The following is a 16,195-nucleotide window of genomic DNA, read 5'->3' on the forward strand; positions in this document are numbered from 1 at the left end:
GCAAGACACCCATCGAAGTTATAGCTAGCTATAGATCCCCCCTCCATGACTTAGTACATTCAGTTCTCTTACCTGGATCTACTTGACTCCATTAAGGTACCCCCAATACCCTGATCCTTGGTGACTTTAACTACCCCTCCATAGACTGAGTGAAGTATTCTTGCTACTAATGCACTCTCTCAACGATTCCTCTACTTTATCAGTTCTAACACTGTAGACCAGCTCATCTCATCCCCCACAAGGAGAGAGAACATTTTGGATTTGGTTCTTACCAACATGGGTGACCGTTGCACCACTCCCATAGTTGGTACTTCCCAGTTGAGATCAGCTCATCGGACTGTCATTCAATGTTTCTATCCCACCCAGCTCCCCCCAGCCATGAACAGTATGCCAATGCAGTATACAAGCATCTGTACAAAATGCATGGACTCAACCTGCTCCTCAAGGAAACCCAAACCTGTTTGGTGGACATCCTCTGTCGACAGGCTTTTCAACAAAAGGGAGAAGCTGTTGTCCAAAGGTAAAAGGGAACAAATTCTAAACTGGATAAACTTCCTCCTTAGCCTCGACAAGCAAATTAGATCACTAGTGAAAACCTCCAAAGCCAATTATGAATCGAAACTAGCCTCCATAACAAAGGGAAACCATAAACCTTTCTTCAGTTACGTTAGGAACTTCCATGGCAAAGCCCAAGTTTGTTCTGAATTGGTACTTAACAGCATCCATTACACTGATCCTGTTTACTTAGCCAACCTGCTAGTAGGTTCAGTGCAAACTTCACCCTCCTCACCCTTTCGACATCCCCAATACTTTTCCTGCACCTCACATCTCCATAGATCAAGTGTTACAGGCCATATTCAAGGCAAAGAACACAGCTTCCATGGGACCTGGTAATATCCCAAGATGTATTCTGCACCATCTCCAGCAAGAACTGACTTCGCCATTGAGCACCTTATTCAACCACAGCCTAATTACTGGCTTCATTCCATCAGAGTTGAGAACTGCCATTGTCATCCCCTTGCGCAAAGGTGGTACCATTACTGACCCTGGAAACTATTACACCATTAGCTTGACGAGTCTGATCTGTAAAGCCATGGAGTGTATTATTAAGAATCTCATAAACAAGGTCATAGGCAATCTCCAAGCACTTGACCTCACCCTGTTCAGATTCTTCAAGGTCAGATCTTTCCTGTTGAACCTGGTTGACTTCTTTGAGACTGTTACCAAGGCCAAGGATGAGGGAAAGTTAGTACATACAGCTTACCTTGACTTGGTCAAGGCCTTTGACACAATTCCCGATTGGGCACCATCGAAAAGCTAACACAATTTTGGTATAAATCCCTATCTCATCAGGTGGTTAGTCAACTGGCTCACTGACAGGACCCTCAAAGTCAAGATAGGCACCTCCACCTCCAATAGCAGACCTGTCACTAGTGGAGCTCCCCAGGGATTTGTCCTGGCACCCCTACTATATATTTCTCAGTGGTCCAGGCAAAGACAGTAGGCCTGTGGCTGACCAAGTTTGGGGATGACTGTCAGCTGGGTGCTGTCATTGACTCCCCAGATGATAACATATTGCTGGAGGGGCTCGCAGCAAATAATGACTGGTGTAAAAGTCATAGCCTCAAGCTAAATGCAAAAAATGTATCATACTATTCGGCAAAAACATGACCCCTATTGAGTACCACATCAATGACAACCCCCTAATCACACGATCTGTGCTGAGAGACTTGGGCACTGTAGCGGCAGTGGTCAGAAAAGCCTTTTACTTGGTTCATCTCGTAAGTAAAGGGATTACATCCAGAAAAAAGGAGGTTATTACCTCTCGATACTTCTTCCTTATTAGACCAATGATTGAGTATAACACCCCCGTTTGGGATGTACCTCTCCAGTCATCTGTACCAACTGGAAAGGCCCCTGAAATACCTCACAAAGAGAATCCATCGCCTGCAAAACCTGTCCTGTGCTGACAGACTCAAATCACTATCACTCTACTTGGGTATCGTACAGATTGCTCTGAGGTGATCTGTGTCTCGCCTACAAGGCAGTCTCGGACCCTGCCCTACTAGAGATGCTCTATATCCGTAAGTCTAACTCCTTATGCACTACCTGCTCAAAAGGCCCGAATCTAATATGCGACATCAACAAAACCTGCTGAAGAGAGAGTTTTGTCTCCAAGAGGCTGCCCTGTTTCTGGAATAGACTTCCCATGCACGTCAAACAGAGCACCTCACTGACCCTCTTCAAGCTCAACCTTGATGAGTGGATGGGAAACCACAGATATGCCCCAGGGGTTCCACCTTTGTCCCTCATTGACATGGGCAGCAGGTGCTGACTTAGGTTTCTTTTTGGGGATAAACTGTTGGCTAGGCTTGAAAGGGCCCCAGTGCCTTTAGCCTGGTAACCTCTTATGATCCTGTGTAGTACAAATTTTGAAGAAAAGGGTTAGTAAGATTTATTTATTTATGGTAGGATTTATTTTTGGTAGGAGGTTGTGCGAGTGTGTTTTACGATTCTGGGAAAGTAAGTTGTAGTGGACATGTTTGTGTTGGAGCTTATATGTGTTTTTTGAATGGACAGGTGCATATTTCAGCATTTGTTTGGATGTGTTGTATGTACCTTTCCTCTACTGTAGTGCAGTCTTGGAGTTAGTATATTTAAGTTGCAGGGGGTGTGGGGGGGGGTGCAGGGGGCTTGCCCCTTGCCGAATCGTTTATTGGAGTATGTGTTTTTGTGTGGTAATCTTTAAGTTGGAGGTATTGCAATGAAACTTATGTTTTGGGAGTCAATGTAACTTTTCAATGTTCTGAGTTTTGACGTTGTGGACATTCATCATTATGGTAAGCCAACCAAATGAAGTAGAGCCATATATCTATCTATATATATATATATATATATATATATATATATATACACACACACACGTATACATTTAGGTATATCCAAAATCTAATTTTTTAAGTAGCTCTTGTTAAATATAGAACATCTCAATGTTTTCATTACATATCATTTTTTTAATATTCTGTAGCACAGTATGCTATTGTTACTGCATAATGGTACTGTTATTCAGCAGTGTAAGAGGACCCTTTTGGGTTAAATGTTCATGACTGCTAAGTGAACCACTATCTACTCCCCAACCTGTATATGTTACAGGCATGCAGTTTTCTTTAATTTATATGGTTCAACCTTTTGTCCATTGTGTGTGATTCAGCCATCCTTCCATTTTCATTACCACCTTATTTCAGGTCAGAGTTGCAAGAGAGCCTTTCTCAGCAAAGAGTGAGTGCAAATCAAGAACAAGTCTTCGTGGACTTCACATAAGATTACACGAGTACTGACACTTTGAAAAATGAACTGTAATTCAGAAATTTTATTTGATATATTTTTTAGTCCAGGTATTGCATTGTATGACAATGGTTTAACAACTTGCAGTTGTACTTGAGCTGTTTGTCATTTGAGCAATATAGATTTAAATTATTCACTAAAAGTAGATACGCTGTCATTTGCTAGGATTGTTTTCTTGAAGTCAAATTGTATCTATAGCCTAGTATGTGAAGTAAGTTAAAGGCTTGAGGACAAGGCAAAACAGTAATAGTGACAAAGAATCATCTTTGAGTATTGCTTACTGGATAGTAATTTGCCTTTTTCAGGGTTCGTTTGTGAAGTGGATTGACACTTTTTCATAGTAGTTATAATTTAACTTAGTCACGTGAGATGAATATTATACATTTGTAAGCAATTTATAATACAGGAGTGTGGTATGGTGGTATTTTTTGTAATCTCTGTGGTATACTGAGACCCCCCTTTTTTAAACACCTTTATTCAATTATCACTTGTGACATGTCTCTAATTATGGTGGCTGCCGAAAAAGCATTTACTAGAAAATGGAAATCAATATCTAAACCAACTATATTAGATGTAAATGTAGTAATGAGATAAAACAACTGTAAATGGGATCTTTAGAAAAGGGAAGCAGCAGATTAGATAGAAAAAAAAATGGGAATTTTGGAACAATACAGGGTAGGAATGAGGTTTAAAAGAAGGCAGGACTTGTGTAATGTTTAAATATGATTGAAATTCATCCCCTTGTCACAGATTTCCACTGTGGCATTGCAGAACTGGATTCTTGGTTCTGTATGATTTCCTTTCATTCCCTTTCTGCTGCTGTTACTGCATCAAGTCCTGCATAAAGCTTATTGACTGTTGTAAGACAATTTATTGTTTGATAATTCTTTGAATATTTTGCAGGCTCACTTTGCATTGTGAGTGTAGCTTTCCTAATTTTTAGCCAGGCTGATATCTCAGATTATGCATATATGCAGTTTTTGCCAAAGACTAAATCACAGTTTACTGATGTTTATACCTTTAATCGGAAGCATAGGAGTCCCTTCATTCTGTTCCATGTAGAATGTATTATTTATTTACAACTTTTCTCTCTTCAGAGTCCAGCAGGGTCTTTGTATATATTTCTCCAGAATTTAGTATTTTCATCTGCTTGTGGTGGTATCCCACTTGTAGCTGTTATCATTCCTAGTTCCAGGTAGAACTTCTTAATGTCGTCCCAAGATTGATTGTTTTGTATCCTTTCTTTGTATTTTCCTGAGTTTTTTTGGCGTGTAGAAAGATTTTTAATTTATTAGTAGAAATTGTTCAACACAAATCTTGCTTTGTTTTATGTTGTGCTTTTAACACATCCAGTTTTAAGAGTTTTTATGGACAGATTTCCTTTTCTGTATTTTCCCAGTAATAATTTTTCTTTTCGTAACTGTTTTAAATTTGTCTCTGTTAATGTTTCCATAATGGTATATTATTTCTTCCTTAGTTTTCTTTACTGCTTTATGTTTTTGTGGTAGTAATGTGTCTTTTTATTAGTTTAGGGGCATATTAACATTTTCTGCTAATCACTGTAATACCAAGTGAATCTCTTGAGCCAGTTACTGTATTCATTTGTTAATATGTTAATTTTTAACAGTCTGTGTATTATTTTTTGGTTGTCTCTTTCTGTCATGTATCTTATTATATTTATTAATTTCTATTAACTCCAGCAAATCTTCCCTTTAGTTATTCTCTTCATGGTTAAGATTTTCTTCTGCAGTCTGTTTCTCCTGCTTTTTCTCTGTATATATAACCTTATCTTGGTTTTTGAATGATTCTACAAATGAAGTTTTTGAAATATTGTTTTGAGAAACATACTTACTGATTACATTGCTTTAGTTTCTGTATCATTTCTTGAGCATGTAACTGTTCTTCAAAAACATTTTCGTTAATGATACACAGCTTTATTTCCTCTATCAGTTCATGAGCCTGTACACGTTTTTATGAACCATACTGAGTCACTTCCTGCATCTGGGTTTCCAATTCATATACATCTCTTTTTAGCTGGTCTCTGACTTCATTTTGATTTGCTTTCTTTCTGGGCTAACTGTTCATTTTCAGAAAATATTCCTTCTGTGTTATTGTTGTTTTGGCAGTATTTCCAAAGTCTGGGTGCATATAGAAATATTCAGATATTTTGGACTTTGCTGTAGGTATTAGCAGTGAATATGGCTTATTTTTCTGCATATGTGTACTGTACCTTATTAACCGTTTTGTTGATCATTCCCGTGCTTCTCCCTTTAGGTTGCAAACCCTTCTGGACCTTCTTTTATCTCTCTTGCTACTTCCTTCATTCCAACTCATCTACTGTGTCTTGCTCTGTATATCGTGTTCTTTTGATTTGTTTGAGTAACATTTTTGTAACTTGGATCTGTTTGTTTTGATATCTTTTCAATTTCAGTGATTTTTTTTTTTATGTTAGTTTTTTTCTCCCTTAGAGTATAGTCCATTTTGTGAAACATAATACTGAAACATGATTTCTTCTTATCCAGCATGAGCTTCTTGTCTTGCGAATATATTTTTTATTGAATACCATTCTGTTTTGTCACAATGGGATCTTTAAAATCAGGACATAATGCTGTCAAGATTTCTACCATCCTTACAGGAATATTTGTTCTATTAGCAATGGATCCAGTGTCATTTCTAAGACTGAGCATATTTTTCATTCTTTTTTTAATTTCTCCAGATGTTTAAAGTTTCTAATACCTTGAGAGGAATGGACCCCATTCATAATTCAGGGTACAATTAAAATGCACAAAATTATTATTGTGTCTGTCTTTGATGCTTGCCTGAAGTGCTCTTCTCAGCACCCACAGTGTGTCCACAATTACCTTCCTCTGTTATTTCTGAAGTTGTCTGCATTTTGAGCTTGAAAATTCTTTTTTTGTTAGTTATGTTGCTCCTACAGCGGTTAGACTTGTATGGGTATCATAATTCTATCTTGAAGTAGTTTCTGTGTGCATATTTTGGTATTTTTTCCTTGCAATGTTGTCAAAATGCTCTTTTTTTATTGGCAACGATATCTTGCAACTTCAAGTATCTTCTAAAAAATACCAGCACTTAAAATTGATTAAAATTAATAACTATACACATTACACAAAATATAACATATAAAAAAGGAAAGAAAATTATATCAAATTTTATCAAATACAGAGTTTAGATACATTATCAGAACTGCTTCGGCCCTGCAGTTTATAATGTATTCCTTATCATTTTACCTAATGTATACCCATTCATTGTTAGGGTATTCAGCCTTAAACCTCGGACAACTAAACTATATGCTTTATGCATCCTATGGGCCTCTTGTCTATCTCCCTCTTTCCTATATCCCTCCCTGTGTCACATATCTACTTTTTCTTACATTTTCTTATCTCTTTGCAACTGACCTGATGCCTGCTCCTTAAGCCACATTTGGTCGTTTTGCTCTTCACCCCCTCCTAAACTTCCTGGCCCACGATGCTTTCCAGCCATTGTCCCAGATTCTTATGCGCTTGCCATGCTCTACTGTTTGCCTTTCAGGTTTCTCTAATTGTTCCATATATTTCATCATTTGCCTCACCTCCTCTACTTTGGGCTTCTCCTTTTTTTTCCACTTTCTATTGATTCTTCTCTTTCCAACCATCATTAGTTTGCCTATAATTACATCATATTTATTCAGAGCTCTTTCATTATACCTTAGCAACCATAATTTAGGGGTCAGTCTCACTCTTTCTCTAATAAGTTCTTGCAGAATTTCATCTATGTCCTGCTTATATTGTTCTAATTTCTGACATTCCCAAAATATGTGGGTCCATGTTCCCCTTTCTCTAACGCATCTCCAGCACTGGACATTAACCCCTGGGAACATATTTTCTAATCTATCTGGTGTATAAAAATACTTATGCAAACATTTCTATGCAAAAATATTAAGCTTCCTGGCTTTACTGACAAGTGTTGATAGGTAGTCACTTTGAACCACTCCCCTTCTTCAGATTGAGTCAACAACCTTTTCTCCCACATATTCTTCAAATTACTACTTTTTCTTTTAGTCTTTCCTCAGCAATTATTTTCCTGCTTTTAGCAAACCCTTCATATTCTTCCCCTACAGTCTTCTGTTCTGTGTCTCTCACAATATTCTTGGTATCTCTTTCCCATTCATTATTCCTTTTGTCATTCTGTGCCATCTATTCTGTACTGCTTCATATTCCAACCTTAAATCTTCCCTCAACTGAAATTCTTGCTTTATCATTTCCCACACTTTTGTCTTGGAACCTTTAGTGGTCTGAGGCCAGTATTTCACCTTTATTTGTGTAATTCTCCACCTCCATTGATTGTTTTGCATATGCTGGTCTTCCTGTAATGTCCCAGTCATAATCACCCTTACATACCAAGACTTCATGTCCTCCTCCTTCCATCTTTCCTTAAACAGGCCTTGTGCCTGTTTAAACCAATCAGTATTTATTTCCTTTTTGGCTACTTCTAACATAGGTGTCAGTAAATCCACTGTCTTTCTCTTTCCCATATCATTCTCTCCTAGTCTGCATTATATCCTACATTTCTCATTCTTAATACATTTCCAACTATTGCTGCCTGGACACTATTCTTTAAGTCTGGAATTCCCAGGCCACCCCCATTAGTGTCTTGAACCATTTTTTCCCCATTTCACTCTTGGTTTTTCCTCCTCCCAAATTAATGATTTAAGCATCTGTTTTACCTTCTTTAAATAAGTATTCCCTGGTAGGTTCCAAAATACCTGTCCCACGTAATCAAATTGAGACATAATACACATTTGCAAGACTTGTACTCCTTGCATTAAATCTTGGTTCACTACTTTGCAATTTTGTAGTAGTAGTTTGCATTTATCATAAATTCTGTTGTATATAATTGTTTTAGATTCCTGCACTGTATCTATTAGCCATATCCTCAGGTATTTCATCATATCTTCTGTTGTATATAATTGTTTTAGATTCCTGTACTGTATCTGGTAGCCATATCCTCAGATATTTCATCTTATCTACCCACAATTCTTCACCCTGTAGGATTCTTGGTCTTTTCTGGCTACCACCCTGAATAGCGTGAGTTTTATCTTTATTAATCTTATACTCCATCTCTCTTCAGAAGTGTTCCAACAAGTGCAGTAACTTCTTTTTATCCTCTTTGTAGTGGCTTAGAGAGAGTTTTATATTAATTTATTTATTTGCTTGACATTTGTTGACTGGGTCAGTCTGACTGCGCATAAGCCCTTTTTCAGAGGAGGCCTGGGGAGAAAAGCTCCACAGTCCCAAGAAATACAAGTAACAAATATAGATTACAAGTTTTACAAGAACAGAAGAAAAATGTTTATAATACAGGATAAGCAAGTAAAGTTCAAAATTATAATGTATATTCAAAATAGAAACTATACAAGTTTGTAATCAATATATCAGTTGTAATGTCCAAAGGTTAAAGCAAATGAAACTTGCCAGACTAAGTTACAATAAGAATAAAAGAAGTGTATATATAGTAAGAAAAAAAATTCACAGGAGTCACATATACTGGCATAGGCAGTATGACTGGGGGAAGAAAGCATTGCAGATATGTAGGCAGTACACAAGAAGATGTGTAGAATAAGAAGCAGTTAAAGATACAGGGGTTGTAAAATAGTAAAATGTTATAAGCCAGATAGAATAACAGCAAGGAGGGGTAAGAAAGGAGAAGTCAATATCGGGCAGAAAAGTTGAAACGGAAGGAGAAGTGAGAAAGAGAGGCAAAGAGGGAGATAAGAGATAAAAAAAAAATAGGAAAGGAGTGTTGGAAGCTAATTCAAGTGGGTTGATTACAGTGACAATTCCCGTTAGTGTGCAGGTGATTTCTGAGAATTTTCTTGAAATTATTTCAATGGAAAATGTTTCTGAGGGCAGAGGGGAGATTATGCCAAGAGAGGGCTGGGAGGTAGCTGTAGAAGTTTTGTCGTATTGATTTCTTAGGTTTATGTATCTGTAAAAGATGTTATCAGAGCTTCTGAAGGAGCGTTTTAGGTTATAGAAAGTAATGAGAGTGGATAAGCTGGGGCAGAGAGTGGGTTTATTTAGAATAATATGGATGATGAGAAGGTGAGTAAGTAAGAGTTGGTTAGGAAACTCAAACCAACTGAATGTTTGAAGAGCGAGACAGTGATGGGTTTTAGGTGGGAAGTTGGCTGTGAAATGAGCTACTTTGTTGTAAGTAATTTCAAGTTTGGATAGCAGAGTGGTCTGTAAGTTAGTAAACATGTGAGAGCAGTAGAAAAGGTTGGGGAGGAGATAGGCTTGGGCAAGTGAGATTTCTAAAGTTAGGAGTAAGGAACCTTTTGATGTTCTTCATTCCACATTGCTGCAGTCCTAACTATTGGGTAGTCCGCTGTCCAGTCGGCCCGAATACCAGAGTATATGGCTGACGTCGGTCAGGGCGCATTAGACTGACGTCAGTACGTCAGGGTACTAATGCGCATGACCGACGTCATATCCTCAGTCTTTTTTGCCGCATAGTCCAATGCAGAAGCAGTTTTGCGAGTGCAGGTTGGCGTTCTGAAATTTTCTGAAGTCGGAGTTTCAGACCGAATCAGAGTTGGCTAAGTACCCCGTTGGGGAACATTTTGGTTTTTTCTTGCCTCAGTATTTAACCGGATGTCAGAAAAAGTGAATAACTGTATTTCTTGTGGGAAACAGATACCTCATAGGGATTACCATACCTTGTGTATACCTTGTTTAGGGCCTGAGCACGACGTTGTTGGATGCCGCTCTTGTGCTAGGTTTAACAAACGCACTATTAAGAGAAGGTTAGACTGTGCCAGGTTAGTGTTTGGGAAGCGTTGCAATTATAAAATGCCGTTGGATGCTCCGACGCCCGCTTCGTCCAAGAAGCGCAAGGACAAAACAGCGAAGCCTAGGGTTGATGAACCGGCAGTCCCGGACGTCGGTTCTTTAGAAGGCTCAGTGGAGCCAGAGGTTTTGCCAGGAGTTTCTTTGGAGTCTCAGGCAGAGACTTTACTGTTACAGGATGTGCCTTCTCAGGAGGTAGGCCAGGCTGAGGGGGCTTCTCAGGTAACTGTTCTTCCCTCTCTTCCCAAGGGAGTTAGAGCCTCTCCTTCTGTTTCCAAAACTTCTTTGAGAGGTAGGCCAAGTTTAGCTTCAGTGGGGGCTTCTCCTAGCACTTCAGGTTCTGTGCCTAAGAAACATATGCTTAAAATGGCAGAAGATTTGATTACTATGATTAGAGGTTCTATGCCCCCTCCTGATAAGAGGCCTAGGGTGGAACCTGAGTTTGATAGTTTTGAACAGTGTTTACAGGCTTCTGAGTCTTCTGCGGAAGATTTGCAGGAGTATCCTCCTTATTCTGATTCTGATGTGGATGATTCCACTCCTACAGCTTCTCCTCCTGAGGATTTCTCATTTTCAGAGACTCTGCATTCCATGAGGGAGCACTTTAAATGGGAAGGCCAGGATTACTCTGATTCCAGGAAAAGGCTTAGGGAATTCTTGTTTTTACCCCAGCATAGGCCCTTAGCTATACCTCCTGTGTTGAATGTGGTGGAAGATGTTTTTGCAGAGGCTTCCCTGAACCCTGATTCTTTGCCTCCTGCTCCTGTTAAACCTGATAGGTACTATAGGGTGCCTGAAGCTCATAAGTATCTTTTTAAGAGTCCTAGGGCAGACCCGGAAACTGTTTCTCAGGGACCTAAAGGTGTTAAGGCCTCTGTGGTTAAAAACCCTGTTCCCACTAATAAAGAGGCAAGGGCTTTGGATAGATGGGGAAAGAAAGTGTATACTTCTTCCACTTTAGCCATGAGGGCGTTGAATTGTCAGTTTCACATGCTAAAATATCAAAATTATCTCCTTTCACAACTGAAATCTAAGGTGGATGCTTTGGCGGAAGGTATTGAGTGTAAAGAGTTGCTGGATTTAGTTCATGTGTCTGAACAAGTGGGTAAGCATTCTTTGCAATGTGGTTTTGATGCTGTACAGGCCTCCTCGAGGGTGGCTGCCATTAGTTCTGTTCTTCGCAGGCATGCCTGGTTGAGGGATCAGAATTTAGCTGAGCATGTTAAGACAAGGATTTTGGATGCTCCTTTACAGTCTGATGTGTTGTTTGGTTCGCCTGTGGAAGCAGTTTTAAAGAAAATGGAGGACAAAGCTAAGTCTATGCAAACTGTTAAAGATTTTTGCAGGTGCAGCCACCAAGTTTAGTAGAAATTGGCCTACTAAGGGATGGACATATCCTGCTTATGATTCCCAGTCTAGGGGTAGGTCTAGATGTGGTAGGGGCAGAGCTCAAGGTTCTTTTAGGCCTAGAACAGGAGTTCACCTGCTCAGACTTCTGGTGAGGGCAGGGGTCAGTCCTTTCGTAAACAGACCCAATGACCTGCCTTTTCAGCTGCCAGTAGATTCTCGTCTGGCAGCTCCTTTGGGAGGAAGACTGTCTCTTTTCAAAGAAAATTGGGATTTAATCACTCAAGACAGATGGGTGTTGGATATCATTCACCACGGTTACAGGTTTTATTTCCATACATTGCCCCCTTTCAAAGGCATGCCAGACGCTCCTCCTCCACAAAGGAAAGAGGCTCACAAGCAAATTTCTCTGTTACTCCAAATAGGGGCCATTCAGCCAGTCCCTGTATCAGAAAGGGGCCTAGGATTTTATTCTCGCCTGTTCCTAGTACCAAAGAAGGGGAACACGTGGAGACCAATTTTGGATTTATCTATCCTCAACACTTATCTGGACATTCCAAAGTTCAAGATGTTGACGTTACAACAGCTTTTACCTCTGCTGGGCAAAGATCACTGGATGGTAACTTTAGATCTCAAGGAAGCTTACCTTCATGTGCCTATAAGACTAAGTTGCAGGAAGTATCTGCGTTTCGAGCTGGAAATTCTCATTATCAGTTCTCTGCATTGCCCTTTGGCTTATCTACTGCCCAGAGTATTCACAAAGGTTCTGGCTCCAGTGATAGCTTACTTCAGGCTAAAAGGAATTCAAATCTATCCTTACTTGGACGACTGCCTGATTCTGGCTCAAGAAAAGGAAGACCTTCTACAGCATCTGGAATATGTTATAGCAGTGCTAAGATGCCTAGGGTATTCTGTGAACGAAATAAAGTCCAGTCTAGTACCCTCTCAAGACATGTGCTTTCTGGGTGTGAGACTGAATACAGCAGCCCAGATGGCCTTTTAACCCCGGACAAACAACAGAGTCTATCCCTTTACTTCCATCAACTATCTCATCAGTCCGTGCTGACTGCAAGGACAGTCCTTCAAGCATTAGGGTTCATGGCATCTTGTATTCTGGTGCTTCCCAATGCCAAACTGCATATGAGGAAGCTGCAATGGTATCTCAAAATGTATGGACACAGCACTGCCAGGATTTGGACACTGTCATTCAAATAATACCTTGCCTTCAAAAAGAATTTTTGTGGTGGGCTCAGGAATGTCACCTAAACAAGGTACTCTCTGTGACCCGGCCAGAGGCGAGTCAGATTTTAACGACAGATGCCTCGGACATTGCTTGGGGAGCTCATCTAAATGGAAAGTGGATACAAGACAAGTGGCCTGCCAGACTACAGCATCTACATATCAACATGAAGGAGATGTTAGCAGTCCAGTTTGCATTAATGGCTTTCAAGGAGTTACTTCTTCCAGGGCAGGTGTTGATTCTAACAGACAACACAACTGTCATGTGGTACATCAACAAACAAGGGGAACACATTCTTATCCTCTATGCAGGCAAGCAATGATTTTATGGGAGACTGCGCTCAGCTTGCAACTAACTCTTCAGGCAAGGTTTCTGCCGGGAGCACAGAACTCCTTAGCAGATGTGTTAAGCAGACAAATCATGGATCCCCACGAGTGGAAACTGGATCTTCATGTATTTCAGAAATTGACAGTGTCATGGGGAACTCCAGACATAGATCTGTTCGCTTCTCCACTAAACCACCAGCTGCCAAAGTTTTGCACAAAGGGGTTTCATCACACAGCTTGGAAAGTGGATGCTCTTTCTTTCAGTTGGAAAAATCTTCATGTGTATGCCTTTCCACCTCTGCCTCTTCTTCCAAAGGTGCTCTTAAAGGTCAGACAAGACAAGCCAAGGATGATTTTAATAGCTCCAGATTGGCCTCGGCAACACTGGTACCCACTACTAAGGAGTCTGGTAAGGAAGCCTCCATGGCCTTTACCTTTGATTCCACATCTGTTATCTCAGAAGGACGGTCATCTGCTCAATGTCAAGCTTCACTCACTTCATCTAACAGCCTGGCATATTCTGTGTTGAAACACAGCAGGTCTCAACTTCCTCAACAAGTTTTAAATGTGATTATGGAAGCTAGAAGACCTAGTACAAGGAAAGTGTACGCAGAAAAATGGAAGAGGTTTTTATTTTGGAGTACAGCAAAGAATTTGGAGATTTCTGAGCCTAATTTGAATGTGGCTCTTCAATATCTTACTGAGTTATTGGACAAAGGTTTGTCCTTCTCTTCCATTAAGATTCATGCTGCAGCAATTTCAGCTCACTATGATTGTGACCCACCATTGTTTTCGCATCCTTTGTTCAAGCAGTTTCTTAGAGGGGCAAAGAATATAAGACCCCCACGTAGAGCTCCTACTCCTGCTTGGGATCTCAATTTTGTGTTGGAAAACTTACTCTACAACCTTTTGAGCCTGCGGCTACTGCTGAATTGAAATACTTGTCATGGAAGACTGCTTTTCTGTTGGCTATTACTTCTGCAAGAAGGGTGTCTGAGTTGCAGGCCCTTATGGCAGTAGAGCCCTTTTGATTTTCCATAAGGATAGGGTATCATTACGCACTAATCCTTCCTTTATGCCTAAGGTGGTTTCTAGTGTGGCTTTAAACCAAACTATTCATTTGCCTACTTTTATGCAGACCCCCAAAATAAAGGGGAAAAGATTTTGCACACTTTAGATGTACATAGGCAATTGCGTTATTATTTAAGCAGGACTAAGGATTTTAGGCAGTCTCAGCAGTTGTTTGTTTCTTTTGCTTTGAGTTCAGAGGGCAAGCCTGTGTCAAAACAAACTATTTCTAGGTGGATTGGGTTTTGCATTGCATTTTGTTATTCCCATCATGGCAAGGAGATTCCAGCTGGGATTAGGCCTCATTCCACTAGGGCTACTGCCACTTCAACAGCATTTCTAAGGGGTGGCAACTAAGGATATTTTGGAGGCAGCTACTTGGAGTTCAGTGCATACTTTCTCTAAGCATTATCACCTTCCTCTCTACTCTAAGTCTAGGGCTGGTTTTGCCACAGCTATTTTGCAAGGCTTGTTGTCAGCTCCTGCTTCTTTATGATTTGCCAGCCTCCCTTACCTCTGCTTTGGGATTCTACCCAATAGTTAGGACTGCAGCAATGTGGAATGGAGAACATAGTACAGTTTTGTACCTACCATAAATGTAGATGTTCGAGGATCCACATTGCTGCAGTCCAATTTACCCTCCCTCCTTCCTCTTTGTTTAGGGGTGGTTGTGTAGGTGAGGTTATATGCTGATATTTTTGTATATATATTTTTGTATATATTGTACATATTTCTGGTGCAGGTATATTGGGCCTTGTCTTTTTAGGGTCTTCTGACATCTGGGGCAAGAAAAGACTGAGGATATGACGTCGGTCATGCGCATTAGTACCCTGATGTACTGACGTCAGTCTAATGCGCCCTGACCGACGTCAGCCATATACTCTGGTATTCGGGCCGACTGGACAGCGGACTACCCAATAGTTAGGACTGCAGCAATGTGGATCCTCGAACATCTACATTTATGGTAGGTACAAAACTGTACTTTTCTATATAGTAGGCCAAGCTTTTGGTACTTTTTTTGATACAGTGGTGTACATGAAAGTTGAATTTAAGTTTGTCATCAGTAATTACTCCGAGGAGCTTTATGTTGTTAAGGAAGGTGATGGTGAATGAGGCTTTAAGACAGTGGAGAGATTTAGGTAAAAATAGAAGGTTTTTTTTTTTTTAGGGTTTATTATAAGTTGATTGTTAGTGAGCCAAGATTCAGTGAGGTTAAAGGAGGTTTGTGTCAGGGTTAGCAGATCAGAGGGGTTGTCAGCAACTGTAATGATAGTGGAATCATCTGCATACTGTATGAGGGATGATTGTGGACAAGGTGTAAAGGTAATTAGTAAAGTTGTTAAAGAAAAGGAGGCCTAGAATTAAGCCTTGAGGAACTTCCATTTTTATGAGTAGAAAGGGAGATTTGGCAGAAAGCCGTTTAACCGATTGTTGCCCATTAGTAAGGTAGCAAGAAAACCAGGAGATAGATGGAGAGAGGTTAAGTTGGGAAAGTTTAGCGAGGAGGAGGAGGATGGAGTGAGCGACGGTATCAAAGGCTTTGGAGAGATCTAAGAAGAGGCAGGGGAACTAGCTTATTAGAGTCTCTAGCTAAGGAGATAGTGTTAGTAAATGAGATAAGAGCTGTAGAGGTGCGATGATGAGGGCGAAAGCCATACTAGGTAGGGGTGATTAGGTCATTCTGAGTAAGATAAGCAAGAAGTTGTATATGGGTACAGTACTCCAGGATTTTGGAGAGGGGAGAAAGTATGACTATAGGGTGAAAATTAGAGGGTCAACAGAGATTCCACCTTTATGAATAGGAATGGTGTAGGATTTCTTCCAGAGGGTAGGAACAGTGGATTATTTGAGCAGTTTATAAGAATGGAGACTGGGTAAGCAATAGAGCTAGCAGCAGCCTTTAGGAAGAGATGTGGCAGGTTATCAGCTGATGGGGAACAAGGTTTAAGTTTGAGAAGATGTTTCTTAATGTAGGTGGTGGAGATGGGACTAAATGAGAAAGAGTGGTTTTATAACCGAGA

The 16,195-nt window shown here is 40.1% G+C and overlaps 1 protein-coding gene across 4 annotated transcripts in view; it reads left to right on the forward strand.

The window, feature by feature from the left end:
• The window catches only part of DENND1A (DENN domain containing 1A), a 4,751,104-nt gene that overhangs the window by 459,394 nt on the left and 4,275,515 nt on the right, over positions 1-16,195 (forward strand). The gene's annotated exons all lie outside the window — the stretch shown is intronic.

Source organism: Protopterus annectens, chromosome 16.part0 (assembly GCF_019279795.1).
Source record: "Protopterus annectens isolate FY-2018-M chromosome 16.part0, PAN1.0, whole genome shotgun sequence".
NCBI lineage: Eukaryota > Metazoa > Chordata > Ceratodontiformes > Protopteridae > Protopterus > Protopterus annectens.